The sequence below is a fragment of the Phocoena sinus genome, chromosome X (genome assembly GCF_008692025.1).
Source record: "Phocoena sinus isolate mPhoSin1 chromosome X, mPhoSin1.pri, whole genome shotgun sequence".
NCBI classification, from domain to species: Eukaryota; Metazoa; Chordata; class Mammalia; order Artiodactyla; family Phocoenidae; genus Phocoena; species Phocoena sinus.
This window is the reverse complement of record NC_045784.1, coordinates 34,108,544-34,126,725: the sequence shown is the minus strand read 5'-3', so window position 1 is coordinate 34,126,725 and position 18,182 is coordinate 34,108,544. Positions and strand designations below refer to the sequence as shown.

General features: G+C 39.6%; 1 protein-coding gene across 1 annotated transcript in view; it reads right to left on the bottom strand.

Annotated features, from left to right (window-relative positions):
* Positions 1–2,504: 2,504 nt before the first annotated feature.
* SYTL5 (synaptotagmin like 5) overlaps positions 2,505–18,182 on the bottom strand; it is a 238,569-nt gene continuing 222,891 nt past the window's right edge. Inside the window, exon 19 of the mRNA XM_032620740.1 lies at positions 2,505–3,823. The gene's annotated coding sequence lies outside the window, so the exon portion shown is untranslated. The remainder of the gene's footprint in view (positions 3,824–18,182) is intronic.

Here is an 18,182-nt window from a genome sequence, read left to right as displayed (position 1 = left end):
AAGTAAAAAGAATAAATAAAATGAAAGATAAAAATCACATGATCACTTCAATAGATGCAGGAAAAGCATGTGACAAAATATAACATCCTTTCATGATAAAAAACCTTTAACAGACCGGGTATAGAAGGAACATACCTCAACATAATAAAGGCCACAGATAACAAACTCACTGTGTGGAAGAGTGAATCTGAAGTGGTTCAGTAAAAACATAAAAAAGATGTTTTTGCTGAAGAAGAAGAAGAAAGGAAAAAGGCCACTCCAAAAGAAAGCTAGTAAAGAAAAAAGAAATCCTGTCCTGATAATGTAGTTTCCCTGGCTTGCTCATAGTGGACTGTGGAGCAGGAATGGCTCTGGAGATGTTTCAATTAAAAAATATTCGTAGCCCAAAAAAAATTACACTCAATGGAGAAAAACTGAAAGCTCTTCCTCTAAGATCGGGAATAAGACAAAGATGTCAACTGTGAACACTTCTATTCAACATAGTAGTGGAAGTCCTAGCTAGAGCAATTAAGCAAGACAAAGAAATAAAATTCATCCAAATCAGAAAGGGAGAGGTAAGTGTCACTATTTGCTGTTGATATGATCTTATATATAGAAAATCCCAAGGAGTCAGTTTAAACTGTTGGAACTAATCAACGATTTTAGTACAGTTGCAGGATACAAAATCAACATACAGAAATCAATCACATTCCTTTACACTAATGAAGCAGCATCTAACAAAGAAATAAAACTATCCCCTTCACAATAGCATCAAAAGCAATAAAATACTTAGGAATACATTTAACCAAGGAAGGGAAAGTTCTGTATAATGAAAACTACAAGACTTTACTGAAAGAAACCGATGAAGACGCCAACAAATGGAAAGACATCCTGTGTTCACGGATTGGAGGAATTAATATTGCTAAAATCCCCACACTACCCTGAGCCATCTACAGATTCAGTACAATCCTCATCAAAATACCAAAGACATTCTTCACAGAAATAGAATAAACAACCCTAAAATTGGTGTGGAACCATGAAGACACCAAATAGCCAAAGCAATCCTGGAAAAAAGAACAAAGCTGGAGGTATCAGACGTCCTGATTTCACACTACGCTACAAAGCCATATTAGTAAAAACAGTACAGCATTGGCACAAAAATGGACACATAGACCAACGGAACAGAGAGCCCAGAAATAAATTCCAGCATATACGGTCAACTAATATTCAATAAGGGAGCCAAGAAGACCCAATGGGGAAGTATAGTCTCTTAAAAAAATGGTGCTGGGAAAATTGGAGAAACACAAGCAAAAAAATGAAATTGGACCCCTGTCTTACACCACTTGCAAAAATTAACTTGAAAAGGATCAAAGACTTAAATATAAGCCCTGACAACATGAAACTCCTAGAAGAAGATGTAGGGAAGAAGCTTCTTGATATTGGACTTGGCAATGATTTTTTTTCAACATGGTGCCAAAAGGACAAACAATGAAAGCAAAAATCATCAAACTCAGAAACTTTTTCACAGCAAACGAAATCATCAGCACATTGAAAAGGCAACCTACTGAACGGGAGAAAATAATTGCAAATCATACAGTTGATACGGGGTTAACATCCAAAATATATAAAGAAGTTACTCAATAGCAAACAAACAATCCAATTTAAGAATGGGCAGAAAATTGGAACAGTTTTCCAAAGAGGACATCAAGATGGCCAACAGGCACACAAAAAGATGCCCAATGTCACTATTCAGCAGGGAAATGCAGGTCAAAACCACAAACATATCTCACACCTGTTAGAATGCTGATCCTCAAGAAGACAGACAACAGGTGCTGGTGAGGAGGTGGAGAAAAAGGAACCCTTGTACACTGCTGGTCCGAATGTAAATTGGTCCAACCCTATGGAAAGCAATATGGAGGTTCCTCAAAAAATTAAAAATAGATCTATCATACAATCCAGTAATTCCCCTTCTAGGCATATACCCAAAGGAAATGAAAATGGGATTCTGAAGAGATATAGGCACTCCTGTGTTTACTGCAGCATTATTAACCAAGCCAAGATATGAAAATAACCCAAATGCCCATCAACAGATGAATGGAAATAAAGATATGGCATATATACATAATGGAACATTATTCAGCCAAGAGAAAGGAAGATACCCTGCTGTTTGTGGCAACATGGACAGACCTTGAGCACATTATGCTAAGGAAGATAAGTCAGAGAAAGACGAGTACTGCATGATATCACTTACATGTGGAAACTTAAAAAGTCAAACCTGTAAAAAAACAGAGTGAAATGGTGGTTACCAGCGGGTAGGGGATAAGACTGATGTTGTTTAAGGGTACAAACTTGCAATGAGTAGTAAATAAGCCACAGACATCTAATTCACAGTATAATGAATACAGACAAAAATATATACTAAAATTATGTAAAGTCATAAATACTGCTACAATTGCAATCATGTTGCAATATATAAATATATCATAGTAGCACATTATACATCTTAAATCCACAAAATGTTACGTGTCAAATTTATTCAATAAAAAATACATATATATATACATGCATGCATACATACATAACCTACACCAAAATTGGGGGCCGTTTCAAAGATTAATAGGCTCTCTTCTAGAGGACTGGTTTTTCACTGCAGATCTTACAGGACTTTTCTATGTGCCTTTTGGACCCCATAAAAACAAACAATCCTCAGTTCTGCTTGGTCATACTGTTTGGTACCGCAGCACTTTTACATGTGCATGCGTGTGTGTGTGTGTATAATGAAGCAGCAGGCAATTAAATTGGCGGAACTCAAGCTCTGTTTTGGTAGACAGCAGCTGGAGTCTCAGTTCAGTTCTTTTAAACTTCACTGGGCTACTTGGAACCTGCCCCTTACTCCCGGCCTGCACATGAGTGGTACAATGACCAGTGAGAAATTTAGGTAGTTTATATACAGAATCCGGAGCTCCCCTTCTCTGCTGCCCACTTCTGGTTATCTCCTTTCTGGGATTTCCCTTCTGACTTTTCAGTTGCTATGGTTGCTCCTACCCTTTCCTCTGGTTCTTCAAACCACTAAGACTATCTTCATTTAAGCCTCCTCCCCATCCCCAGCATGGTGGATACAGCAACCTGCCCTTACACAAAACCCAGCAAACCCTGATGATTCACCTAGCATACGTACCCCCTTCCAAGTGATGACCGCCCTCTGGTATCTGCCTGTTTTTTGGTCGCTCTTCAGTACCTTCAGGTAGTTGTTTTCTTTTATATTTTGTCCACATACAGTTGTCTGTGGGAGGTTGGTCTAAGAGGAACTGCTTGACCATTATCAGAAGGCTTAGTGAAGGCTAAGCCAGAAGGTGGACGAGTCCAGGCCATTCCCAGAGAACTGCAGATTTCACCTCTACAAGCCTTCAGCTCTTGGGCTTGAACTTAGATGAACGGGGTGGGGAATAAAAAAAGGCAATGAGATCATCCAAAGCACATTGAAGAAAAGATTAATGTCCAACATGCTGGTAACTATATTATGCATCTACTTATGCATTAAAAATTACCCCAAAGCTTAGTAACAACATAACAATAAACATTTATTATCTCTCACGATGTCTCTGGGTCATGGATTTGGGAGCAGCTTAGCTAAATAGTCCTGGCTTGTAGTCTCTCATGGGGTTGCAGTCCGATGTTGTCCAGGGCTACAGTCATCTGAAGGTTTGATTGGGGCTGGAGGATCCACTTCCATGGCAGCTCACTCACATGGCTGGCAAGTTGGCAGTGGTTGTTGGAGGAGATCTCTGTTATTCCCCAAGTGGGCCTCTTCACAGAGTTGCATGAGCGTTCTCATAACAAGGTTCTTCCAATGGAAGTGATCCAAGAGAGAACAAAGTAGAAATGACAATATCTTTTATGACCTAGCCTCAAAAGAAGGTGGTTACTTCCATAGAATCCTACTCATCACATAGGTCAGCCCTATTCAGTGAGGGAGGGGAGTATACCTCCCTCCATAAGGGTATGGATACCAAGAGGTGAGGATCACTGTGGTCGGGGGGGCAGTTTGAAGACTACCTTCTACAGCATTATTAGAGACTCATTCAGTGATCTTTAGGACAGGGGCAGTATGGTTGATAATGTATATAGGTTTGCTTAATATGTATTCAACCCTTTTTAGCATGTAGATGATGAAAGACATACAAACTATTATATTCCCCAGAGTCCTTTGCAGCTACAGTCTGAGAAGTGATTAAGATTCCATCAGTCACGGGGAGGTTGGGGGAGGGATGGATTGGGAGTTTGGGATTAGCAGACGAAAGCTATTATATACAGGATGGATAAACAACAAGGCCCTATTGTATAGTACAGAGAACTATATTCAATATACTGTGATAAACCATAATGGAAAAGGATATGAAAAAGAATGTCTATATGTATGTATAACTGAATCACTTTGCTGTATAGCAGAAATTAACACAACACTGTAAATCAACTATACTTCAATAAAAAATTTAAAAAGATTCCATCAGTCAGATGCACTCAAGTGTGACTTGGCTTTGAAACTAAATCAATGCGTGGAAAGAGAAGATAAATGCAGAGCATGCACATTATTGGAGGTTATGGCTGAGGCAGTGTGGGGGTTTTTTGCCAATAATTGATGGCAGCTTCTTAATTGGGACCGTAGCTACTGGTCTTTTTTTTACATCTTCATTGGAGTATAATTGCTTTACGATGGTGTGTTAGTTTCTGCTGTATAACAAAGTGAGTCAGCTATACGTATACATGTATCCCCATATCTCCTCCCTCTTGCGTCTTCCTCCCACCCTCCCTATCCCACCCCTCTAGGTGGATACAAAGCACCGAGCTGATCTCCCTGTGCTATGCGGCTGCTTCCCGCTAGCTAGCTATTTTACATTTGGTAGTGTATATATTGTCAATGCTACTTTCACTTCCTCCCAGCTTACCCTCTCCCCTCCCCTTGGGACCATGGCTTCTTGATGGTAGCAATAATGGAGTAGTTCTACAACAAGCAAACCAAATGGTAGCTTCCCAATTTGGGAGGCAAATTCCTGATCTTATAGCTTCCTGGCAGCTCCCTTGGCAGTCCCAACTGGTTTAGGGAGGTGTTCTCCGAGTCCAGCATGAAGTATATTTCTTCAGTCTTTCACCTCTAGATAAGGAGGAAATCCTTTCTGTTTAACTCTAGCTGTAGTAGATTCTATTTTCTGAAATTAGATCTTGAGTGATACAGCAAAATAACAAGTGTAGTTTCCAGGGACTTCCCTGGCAGGCCAGTGGTTAAGACTCCACACTTCCAATGCAGGGGGTGCAGGTGTGATCCCTGGTCAGTGAACTAATATCCCGCGTGCTGCTGTGCAGTGCGGCAAAAAAAAAAAAAAAAAAAAAAAAAAATGGAGTCTTCAAACACTAGATTTGTTGGACTTTTCTTCCTTGAAATTCTATAGTTAATGGAGATATTCAAGTACCTCTTGGAGAAATATCACACAAGCCATCATGAAACCAATCAGCACAAATGACCATTTTTCTTCAGCAATGCTAATCATCCAGGTGGAGGAAGAGAGAAGGCATGTTGGAGAACTGATCTAGGGATACAAGGTTGTGCTAAAGGTGGCAGGACAAGGTTGAGGGAGTTGATTGTAGGACTGAGAAAATGTGATGACCCAACGAGGTCCAGGATCAGTCTAAAAAGAAATAAAGACAGTAATGGGACTAACATATTGAAAGAATACAGGGAAGGGCTAGTGATCCCCAGGTGGTGGAACATTGAGTGTAATGGGTGTAAAGATAGGAGGCATTTAGAAAATAGGTGGTGACAGCCAAAGAATGGAGGAAAACATCGTTGGAATTGGGATGTTAGAGACTTGGATGGGTTGTCCACATGGATGATAAGACCTCTTGACAAGAGTTAAGGCAGAGAAGATAAATGAGATTCAAGTTCCAAAGGCTTATATAAGTGTGGAGGAGAGAACAGAATGTAGTTTGGAGGCTGTAAGGGGAGGTTGATGGAAAGTCATATGCTGGGGGCAGGAATCTCAGACAAAGTCTCTTGCTTAGGTTAGGTTAAAAATGAACAATAATTGGAAAGGGCAGTGGAGAACTGGGAAGATATCGGCAGTACCCTTCAACCAAGAAATATTGGAGTATGAAAGAAAGAACAAAGGAAACCATAAACAAGACCAAAAGACAACCCTCAGAATGGGAGAAAATATTTGCAAATGAAGCAACTGACAAAAGATTAATCTCCAAAATCTACAAGCAGCTCATGCAGCTCAATATCAAAAAAACAAACAAGCCAATCCAAAAATGGGCAGAAGACCTAAATAGACATTCTCCAAAGAAGATAAACAGACTGCCAACAAACACATGAAAGAATACTCAACATCATTAGTCATTAGAGAAATGCAAATCAAAACTACAATGAGATATCATCTCACACTGGTCAGAATGGCCATCATCAAAAAATCTACAAACAATAAATGCTGGAGAGGGTGTGGAGAAAAGGGAACACTCTTGCACTGCTGTTGAGAATGTGAATTGGTACAGCCACTATGGAGAACAGTATGGAGGTTCCTTAAAAAACTACAAATAGAACTACCATAAGACCCAGAAATCCCACTACTGGGCATATACCCTGAGAAAACCATAATTCAAAAAGAGTCATGTACCAAAATGTTCATTGCAGCTCCATTTACAATAGCCAGGAGATTGAAGCAACCTAAGTGTCCATCATCGGATGAATGGATAAAGAAGATGTGGCACATATATACAATGGAATATTACTCAGCTATAAAAAGAAACAAAATTGAGTTATTTGTAGTGAGGTGGATGGACCTAGAGTCTGTCATACAGAGTGAAGTAAGTCAGAAAGAGAAAGACAAATACCGTATGCTAACACACATATATGGAATCTAAGAAAAAAAATGTCATGAAGAACCTAGGGGTAAGACAGAAATAAAGACACAGACCTACTAGAGAATGGACCTGAGGATATGGGAAGGGGAAAGGGTAAGCTGTGACAAAGTGAGAGAGAGGCATGGACATATATACCCTACCAAACGTAAGGTAGATAGCTAGTGGGAAGCAGCCGCATAGCACAGGGAGATCAGCTCGGTGCTTTGTGACCACCTAGAGGGGTGGGATTGGGAGGGTGGGAGGGAGGGAGATGCAAGAGGGAAGAGATATGGGAACATATGTATAACTGATTCACTTTGTTATAAAGCAGAAACTAACACACCATTGTAAAGCAATTATACCCCAATAAAGGTGTAAAAAAAAAGAAAGAAAGAACAATATTCTCTGTGAAAAGTGATGCAGGAGAAAGTCAGCATTTACTTAGGATTGTTCTGAAAAGATACCAAAGATATAGGAAGGTTAGCTTACTATGAAATGTGTGTGTGTGTGTGTGTGTGTGTGTGTGTGTGGCAGTGGTGCAGAAGGCATCAATCACAGAAAGGTCCGGGAGAGAGTTCAGCTGGGGCCTACTCAGAGCAGTATGAGAATGACAGGACAACAGAAGACTAGTGAGAGGACCGGCAAGACGCCTCATGCTTATAACTGAAGGATTATAGAAATCAGCATGGATGAACTTGACAGGCTTTGAGGTTCCCGTGCTAGGGTACAATGTTTTGGGGCCAGAACCGACTCCCTTGGTGATTTCTAAGTATCCTGTCCTAGACTTCAAGGCAGGAAGATCTAGGTCCAGCCCCCCACCCTGGTCAGAACTGGCTCTATGGTGAGGGCTGGGCCCGGCTCTTCTTGTTTCAGGGTCTAAGAGAGGTTACACAGATTATCATCATGAGTTCCACAAGAAGGTGACAGGATTCCCTAGAGAGTACAGCTGACTCTTGAACAATGTGGGAGTAAGGGGTGCTGAGCCCCCCTCCACAGTGGAAAATCTGCATATAACTTTAAAGTGGGCCCTCTGTATCTGTGGTTCTGCATCCATGGATTCAACCAACCTCAGATCGTGTAGTTCTGTAGTATTTACTATTGAAAAAAAATCCACATATAAGTGTACCCACACAGTTCAAATCTGTGTTGGTCAAGGGTCGACTGTAGTTGGTTCCATGTGTGGGGCAGGAAAACTCAAAAGGGAGCCTGAGACATCTTGTTGTTTTCAGAAGGTCAGAATACCTTCAGAGGTAACTGAGGTAATATTTTTTTTTTAAGTGAAGGTAAGGAGCCCCTGCAAGTGAATAATAAAATACAAGTTAAAAAGTTAGCAAAAGAGGGCTTCCCTGGTGGCGCAGTGGTTGAGAGTCCACCTGCCGATGCAGGGGACACGGGTTCGTGCCCCGGTCCGGGAAGATCCCACATGCCGTGGAGTGGCTGGGGGGGTGAGCCATGGCCGCTGAGCCTGCACGTCTGGAGCCTGTGCTCCGCAACGGGAGAGGCCACAACAGTGAGAGGCCCGCGTACATCAAAAAAAAAAAAAAAATTAGCAAAAGATTTAATCAGATAGTTCAAAAAGAAGACATATGAATGCCCGAAAGCTCATGAAAAGATGTTCAACATCTATAGTCATCAGGGAAATAAAAAATGAAAACCACAATAAAATACCTTTGGAAAAACCGGTAATTTCTTATAAAGTTAAACATACTTCCCTAAGACCCAACAATTCCACTCCTTGGTATTTACTTAAGAGAACAGAAAATAAAGCTTCAAAAAGGCTTGAAGCTTTATTCATCATAATCCCCACTGGAAACGGCCCAAGAGAATATATAAACTGGCAAGATGGAACACTGCTCAGCCATAAAAATGAACAAACTGCTGATACGTGCAACACAGAGATGAAATTCAAAATCACCTTGAGTGAAAGAAGCTTGACCCAAATGAGTACATATTGTATAATTCCCTTTATATGAAATTTGCAAACAGACAAAAGTAGTCTGTAGTGACAGAAATCAGCACAACGGTGGTTTCATCTACCAGGGGAGAAACTGATTGCAATGAAGCGTAAGAGAAACATCATGGGGTGTTAGAACTGTTCTATCTTGATAGGGATGTGGGTTGCACGGCTGTATACACTTTTCAAAACACATCCAACTGTACACTTTAAATAGGTACATTTCATTGTAGGTAAATTATACTTCAGCAAAAAAGGAAAAAATGAAGGAATAAATAAGTTAGTCTGAAGAAAGAGCTAATAAAGGCCAACTGCTTACAGTATGAATACCAAAAATATGACAACGATCAATGTCAACTGGAACTATAAGTCCACAATGATGTAAAATGGTCAAAAACCAGAAAGCATGTTTTAAAAGACATATATAGTGATGTGACTCAATAACAAAACGCAAGTACAAGCAAAGGATGTTAGACAGATGACCATCCACCAAGGATGAAGGGGTAGTCTGTGAGAAAATGATGTTGGCCCAACATCAGAAGCACATAGATAAGACAATCTAAAATTAGAGTCAGTATGTGGATTGCGGGAAAATAGAGTTTCTAGAACACGGCACAGCTGGAGGAGGACATATTTTTCAAGGACATGGTATTGACTGCTGTCTCCCCACAGATGAGGACATGGCCTTGCTGATCTTGGTTCAAATATGAGAAAAGACAGTAATTCCATTTCATTTAACAGCAGTGCAGCTCATACCACATGAACTCTCCTGCTGATAATTATAAATCTGGAAAGACAACAACAACAAAAGAAGTCGCCTGAGTTCACTGGAATTCAACCAAAAGCAGGCAAAGACTACAGAAGATAACGACCCTCGAAGAATGGAAGCACACTGGATGAGATCCACATTTAGTGGGCTTTTCCTCAGAAGCCTCCTCCATTTGCTTGGTGAATTGGACATGGAGCTCAAGCAGAAGGATGCAGTCTTACTGAGCTGAGGATTCGCAAGACAGAGGTAGAGTGGCTAGAGAGGTTAGAAATTGAGGAGGAGACATGAGAGAGGAGAAAGCCACAGGGAGGGAGGCTCCACATATGCCTATAAATTCAGCTCAAATCCTTAACTGACCCCTGAAGTGTACATGTGCAGAGAAAAGCTCCAAGGAGTCCAGGGGCAAAACAACAGCTGAAAGAACAGTTGAACAGACATCTCAGTAGCTGGTCGGTGCCGGAGATTGAATCAAGCAAGGTAAAGGGGCTCTTTGAACAAGTTGGGCTTCCACTGAAAGCCCAGTAGTAAAGACTAAGCCTCTGGTCTAAGGTAAACTGAAATAGATCTGCTCAACAAAGCCTAAAACCAAACCTCCACAAGATCAAACTGATGAATTAGTAATTTAACTGTGCAATAACGAAAATGAGGTTAGCCTATGTGTGTAAACATTTCCTTAAACCAGTAGCTCTCAAACCTTTGGAGGACTCCAAAGCACTTCCATTTATGTTAGTTACATCTACCAATATTTACTGTGCTAGAAATTAAAACTGAGAAGAAATCAATCCCATTCACAATTGCACCAAAAAGAATAAAATACCTAGGAATAAATTTTTTTTCATTCATGTGTCATATTTATTGAGCACGGCACCTTTTTTTTTTTACTTGTTTAAAATTAATTTTTATTGGAGTATAGTTGCTTTACAATGTTGTGTTAGTTTCTACTGTACAGCAAGCAGACAAAGGGGCAAGGTAAAATCCCCCAAGACCAAATAAATGAAGAGGAAATAGGCAATCTACCTGAAAAAGAATTCAGAGTAATGATAGTGAAGATGATCCAAGATTTTGGAAAGAGAATGGAGGCACGGATCGAGAAGATACAAGAAATACTTAACAAGGACCTAGAAGAACTAATGAACAAACAATCAGTGATGAACAACACAATAACTGAAATGAAGAATACACCAGAACAAAAAGATCCTAGGAATAAATTTATCCAAGGAGGTGAAAGACCTGTACACTGAAAACTATAAGATATTGATAAAAGAAACTGAAGGCACAAGTAAACAAAAAGATATTCCATGCCCATCGACTGTAAGAATATTGTTTAAATTTCCATATTACCCAATGAAATATACAGATTCAATGCAATCTCTATCAAAATTTCAATGTAATTTTTCACAGAAACAGAATAAACAATTCTGAAATTCATATGGAACTACAAAAGACCCTGAATAGCTAGAGCAATCTTGAGAAAAAGGAACGAAGCTGGAGGCATCACACTCCACTCCCTGATTTCAAACTACATTACAAAGCTATAGTAATTGAAACAGTACGGTATTGGCCTAAAAACAGACACACAGACCAATGGAACAGAAAAGGGAGTCCAGAAATAAATCGATGCATGTATGGTCAATTAATTTACTATAAAGGAGCCACAAATATACAATGTGGAAGGGACAGTCTCTTCACTAAATGGTGTTGGAAAAAAAATAAAAATGGAAAAAAAATAAAAATTAAAAAAAAATAAGTGGTGTTGGGAAAACCGAACAGCCACATGCAAAAGTATGAAACTAGATCACTATCTTACACTGTACACAAAAATCAACTCAAAATGGATTAAAGACTTGAATGTGAGACCTGAAACCATGAAACTCCTAGAAGAAAACATAGGCAGTAAGCTTCTTGATATCATCTTGGCAATGTTCTTTTGGATCTGACTTCAAAAGTGAAATCAACAAAAGCAAAAAGAGTCAAACTAAAAAGCTTCTGCACAGCAAAGGATATCATCAACAAAATGAACAGGCAACCTATCAAATGGGAGAATATATCTGCAAATCATATATCTGATAAAGGGTTAATATCTAAAATATATTAAATCATACAACTCAATAGCAAAACAACAAGCAATCCAATTAAAAACAGAGAGATCTGAATAGACATTTTTCCAAGGAAGACACACAGACGGCCAATGGTACATGAAAAGATGCTCAACATTACTAATCATCAGGGAAATGCAAATCAAAAGCACAGAAATATCACCTGACACCTGTTAGAATGGCTATTATCAAAAAGACGAGACAGATAACAACTGTTAGTGAGGATGTGGAGAAAAGGGAACTCTGTGCACTATTGGTGGGAATGTAAATTGGTGCAGTCACTATGAAAAACAGTATAAAGGTTTCTCAAAAACTTAAAAATAGAACCACCATATGATCCAGCAATTCTAGTTCTGGTTATTTATCTGAGGAAAATGAAAACACTAATTCAAAAAAATATATATTCACCCCCATGTTCATTGCTGCATTAGTTACAATAGCCAAGCTATGGAAACAACCTAAGTGTCCACTGATGGATGAACAGATAAAGAAGCTGTGGCATATATAATACAATGGAATATTATTCAACCATAAAAAAGAATAAAATAATGCCATCTGCAGCAACACGGATGGACCTAGAGATTACCATACTAAGGGAAGTAAGAAAGCCCGAGAAAGACAAATATTATATGATACCTCTTATACTTGAAGTCTAAAAAACAAACAAACCCCAAGCTCAAGAACAGATGGGTGGTCACCAGAGAGATGGAGGTAGTTGGTAAAATGCGTAAAGGGGGTCAAAAGGCGCAAACTTCCAGCTGTAAAATGAGTAAGTCATGGAAATGTAATAACAGCAAGGTGACTATTGTTAATAATATTGTATTTCACATTTGAAAGTTGCTAAGAGAGTGGATCTTAAAAGTCCTCATTGCAAGAAAAAAAATTTTTGGTAAATACGTATGGTGACAGATGTTAACTACACATATGGTGATCACTTCACAATATATACAAATATTGAATCATTATGTTTTACACCTGAAATTAATGTCAGTTGTACCTCAATTAAGACTCAAAAAGTCTTAAATAATTTATATTTCAATTCATTTACAAAAAGATAAACTCATGTTAATGTAGATAGCACATTTTTTAGAAAAACTACATATGCTTCTCAAACTTTTTAAAAAAGCGAGATGTGTGGCATTATTTTGCATGATTACAAGTCTCTTCAAAGTGTGCCATAAAAGCAGACTTCTAGATTTTCATATATGCTTTTCCATTCAGTCTGTTGCAATATCAATGTTGTTTTGATTGAAGTATATGAAGAAAATCTGATTTCACAGAATCATACATTTGGAAAAGAGAGAAATAGTTTAATAGCCTTATTTAGATAACTATGGATGGTTTTCTTTTACATTTCGCCAGAACTCAGCAAGTGGTAGTTCCTTAAAGATTAATGTCACTATGGAAAACTTCGTATACTGTGTTGCATTCAAATCCATTGGTCTACCTTGCACTTTGAATGGATCTTTTACCCATGCACGGTTTTGTATTCGATAACTGATGCACTGGTCATTTAGAACATATTGGTTCACTGAGTCAGGCAGATCTTCCAAAGGCCGATAAAATTTGTTATACAGTATCAAAAATTCACCTTGATTAATGTCATCACCGATCCCCCTACCAGAAATGTCTCTTAAGTATTGGGAAGCTGTTTTGCTTCAAAGCTGAAATTTTATCATTGGCAGCACATACTGTTCCTTGAAGTGACAGGCTCACTTTGTTCATTTTTGAGAAAATGTGTGCCCAGTCCTCAAGCCTGAATAACTATAGTTTATCTGTCATTCATTCTTTAAAATAAAAATAGTTGCAAAATGCAGCCGGTTCAATATGCAACTCCAATGCACTAGTGCTTTTCCTTGAGACAACCCTCAAACTTGGGCACGCAAAAAAAATCTTAAAAATCACATGTACTTAAAGGTCAAGATTTAAAGACATTAATAATTTTTACTGCTTCATCAGGACTTTTAAAAATAAAAGTGGAGTTTTCTTACTGTGTGTGTATTTAGGCGAAGAATCTGAAGCGCTTGCAGTTTTACTCACGATTGCTTCTGGACCATCGAAACAAATGTCAACCCAGCGGGAAAAAGTAAGTAAGGAAAATATTCTTGCCGACCCCTCGAAAAGATTTTAGGATGCCCAAGGGTCTGCAGACCACACTGTGAACTGCTGCCTTCAACTAAAGTGCACTGATTGTGAATATAATTCTGGAATGGTGACAAGAGGCTTGAGTAGGAAGGCGTGTAGAATAACAAAAATTGGGCTTTTTTTTTTTTTTTACTCTGGCAGGAGTCATGGACAGTGTGCCTTGTAGAGACCCAGAGCGCAAGGGAAAATCCCTTCAAATTTGCTGCATCTGTTCCCGTGGTCTGCAGCTGTCTTTCTTTCTTTCCTTTTTTTTTTTTTTTTTTGGCCGCGCCAAAAATCCCGACCAGGGATTGAATTTGCACCCTCGGCAGTGAAAGCACGGAGTCCTAACCACTGGACCGCCAGGAAATTCCCTGCAGCTATCTTTCTATCAATAAATTCTATAATCCTTCACTAATTTAATCAGAAATGAATAGCAGGGATGAACGGACTCTTTTGGCCCATCGAGAATCCAAACACTGCATACACATTATCTCATTTAATCTTCACAAGAAATCATGAGTATTTCCTCTCCTTCCTGCTTTACTTGCTTTTTAACAATATTAAATTTGGAACCTGGAGTCACAGAAGAGATACTGGAAGGTTCCCCTTACCTTAGCGCCCTAAGGGGTGTGCCTTTTTCAGCAAACATCATACTCAGCCTACCAGTTCTCTCAACACCATTTGTGTCAGTCTTTCTTAACCTCGGATGCACGATGGAATTACTTGGGGAGTTTTAAAAAAGACTGATGCCTTGGTGCCATCCCCAGAGATTACGATGGAAGTTCCCTTGGGTGCAGACAGGACCCGGAGAGACTTTACAAGGGGATTCTCATGGGCAGCCAAAAGTGTAAATCACTATTCTGGATGAGGTGTGAAGGATGCCGGTATAACCACTGACATAAACACTTACCAAAGTCATTGCTTCTCTGCCTATGGCCAATGTTTAGAGTTTGCATTACAAAGTTAGAAGCATGCTTATCTCATCTAAAATACAGCACTTGTTTCTCCTTAGGAGAAAGACATAGAAATGATGCAAGGCAACTATCTTTGTTAATCAGAATCAATTTTACTGGTGAATGTGCAGCGTGAAGATGGATTTCTCGTATTTAAAAAAATTTTTTATTGAAGTATGTTTGATTTACAATGTTGTATTAGCTTCTGGTGTACAACAAAGTGATCAGATACACACACACACACACACACACACACACATTCTTTTTCATGTTCTTTTCCATTATAGTTTATTACCGGTTATTGAATATAGTTCCCTGTGCCATACAGCAGGACCTTGTTGTTTATCTACTTATATATAATAGTTCATATCTGCTAACCCCAAACTCCTAATTTATCCCTCCCCCACCCCCTCTCCCCTTTGGTAATCATAAATTTATTTTCTATGTCTGTGAGTCTTTCTACTTTGTAAATAAGTTCAATTGTATCATATTTTAGGTTCTGCATATAAGTGATATCATATGGTATTTGTCTTTCTCTTTCTTAGTACACTTAGTATGATAATCTCTAGGTCCATCCATGTTGCTGTAAATGGCAATGTTTCATTCTTTTTTACGGCTGAGTAGTATTCCATTCCATTCCACAGCAAAGGAAACCACAAACAAAATGAAAAGACAACCCAAGGGCTGGGAGAGAATATTTGCAAATGATGCAACCAACAAGGGCTTAACTTTCAAAATATACAAATAGCTCACACAAGTGAATATCAAAAAAAACAAACAACCCAATCAAAATATGGGCAAGAGATCTAAATAGGCATTTCTCCAAAGAAGACATACAGATGGTCAATAGGCACATGAAAAGATGCTCAACATCACTAATGGTCAGAGAAATGCAAACCAAAACTATAATGAGGTACCACCTCACACCGGTCAGGATAGCCATCATTAAGAAGTCTACAAATAACAAATGCTGGAGAGGGTGTGGAGAAAGGGAACCCTCCTACACTGCTGGTGGGAATGTAAACTGGTGCAGTCCCTATGGAAAACAGTATGGAGGTTCCTTAGAAAACTGAAAATACAGTTGCCATATAATCCAGCAATCCCACTCCTGAGCATATATCCAGAGAAAACTCTAATTCGAAAAGATACACGCACCCCAATGTTCACAGCAACCCTATTTACAATAGCCAAGACACGGAAGCAACCTAAATGTCCACTGACCGATGAACAGATAAAGAAGATGTGGCATGCATACATCGACACACACGCGCGCGTGCACACAATGGAATACACTTCTATTATTACCATGTCGTTTCTGAAGATGCTCAGCCTAAGGCTTTGTTGTCCTGTTTGTTCTATGGCTGTGTCGAAGCTTCGGGGAAATTTAATTTCTGTGCACAGAGCTCGGAATTTTGTTTTGTCTGTCTGTCTCTCTCTCCATCAGAAGTGACAAGTTTCCCTGTGGGATGATGTTGTACTTAGGCAGCAGTACCCCGGGACTAACAAACTGATTTCAGATGGAACTGAAACACTGTCATCTGTCTGACCACAGATCAAATCGGAATCCTTCCCTCTGAGTATCTTTCGATGCGTCTGTGAGTCTCATGGAATTCCATCTGACTCCTGGGCAGGCTATTAAGTGGGTTTCTGATGCCCTCTGAGAGTAAGCATGGATTCAAAGGCTTGGAGAAGAGTCACCTCTTTCTTGGAAAATTGGAATGGGAAGAAATACTCTCATTTCTCAGTAAGTGGCAGCAATTCAGAAGACCATCCTGTGAAGGGACTGATTTCCAAGGCCCTCTAGAGGAACGCTTCTTGGAGTATAGTAATGTCAATAAATGCATTATTCAGTTTGATGTTTTTAGATAGCAAAACTTTCTCGGCAAAGGAAGCAGCGCATTGATTTACATTCTGATGTAAGCTCCTTATTTTATCATGGACCAGTGCTCTGAGTTGCTTTGCTCCAGAGGAGGGGCTAGTCTGAGTAGCCTCAATTATTGCTAGATTTCTGTAATCAGATAGCCTATGCAGATCGGGTCACTAGTTTTGCTCGAGAGTTGGTAAGTTCTAGACAGGCAGCCTAGACTAAGTAATGTCTCAGGCCATAAAGAAGGCCCATGGCTGTTAAAATAGGCTTGGCCAGAACATATGTCAGTTGTCACGTAGGGCAGTGAATGTGAGTTAACTGCAACTTGTGAGGACTCTGATGTGTTCCCGGACCATTCTCTTCTTGTAGAAAGCTCTGAACTCAGTGCATGAAGAGTCACAAGCAACAGTCAGTTGGCCTGCTTCACCAAAAACGAAATTGTACCCAGGTCGGTAGCTGTTTCTTTGGAGTCATCTCATTTCAAGAGAAATGGAATGACTCAAGAGCATTCTAATGTTTTAGCTCTGGTGTAACAGTTAGAAGCCCCGGGCAAGGACATGACCTTGCCATTGATTACCCGTCTCAAGACTAAGAAAGAGCATCTAAGTACTTAAGAAGAATCAATGTTGATTCTGATTTTTGAAGTTCATTCTGAATAACACGCAATCTGTCACAGCACTCCACTGTATCCGTCCTTCGAGGTGAGCTGCACTGTGAATATTAATCATTCATTGATTCATTCATTCACCAGGAGTATATTGCAATTAGCATACTTCATTGATCCTGAGATGCACTTTTTTCCCCCACATTTTAACATCTCTGAAGTGGAGAGTGTCTTACAATCAATGACATTTTTTGAGTCTAAGTCCTGGTGGGAAATGGATGGCAGATTCTGGTGGGAATTGAAGATGACATGATGAGAGGATTACTTATAATGGGTGAGCGTGGTAAAAGGAACCATTAAGGGATACTGAAGCACTCCAAAGCTAGTAGCATCCAAGGACATTTACCACCCTAGGCCAGAAGGGCAAGCGGAGGGAGTGATTACTGGAACTCAGGGAGAACTCTACGTGTAGTTTTAGGACAGACCACCTAAGCAGAGCTGTGATAGAGGAACACAGCCTTTAACAATCAGCTCAGCAGGGAAGGAGCATGGGGAATAAACACCCTGAACTTTCTCTCCTCCTGTTCTCTGATCTCCCACTGTTGGCTCCAGTTGGCCAAACCCAACTGAAAACCAGAGGGTGAAGGAGCAAAGCACAGTTTCGAAAATTGCAGAGAGGGACTCTGGTCGGGCAGACAGAGATCACCCAGCACAGTTCATCCCTTCTACCCTCAGCATCTACTCTTTTGTCTGAATAAAAATCTCATGTCCCCATCACCTACTGGAGTCAGCAAACTAGAGCCAACAGCCTGGCCGTTTGTTTTTGTCAATAGCCTTATTGGAACACAGGCACACACATTTTTTTTTTTGGAAAAGGAATTTTGCCTTTTTTAAAAAAAATTATTTATTTATTTATGGCTGTGTTGGCTCTTCGTTTCT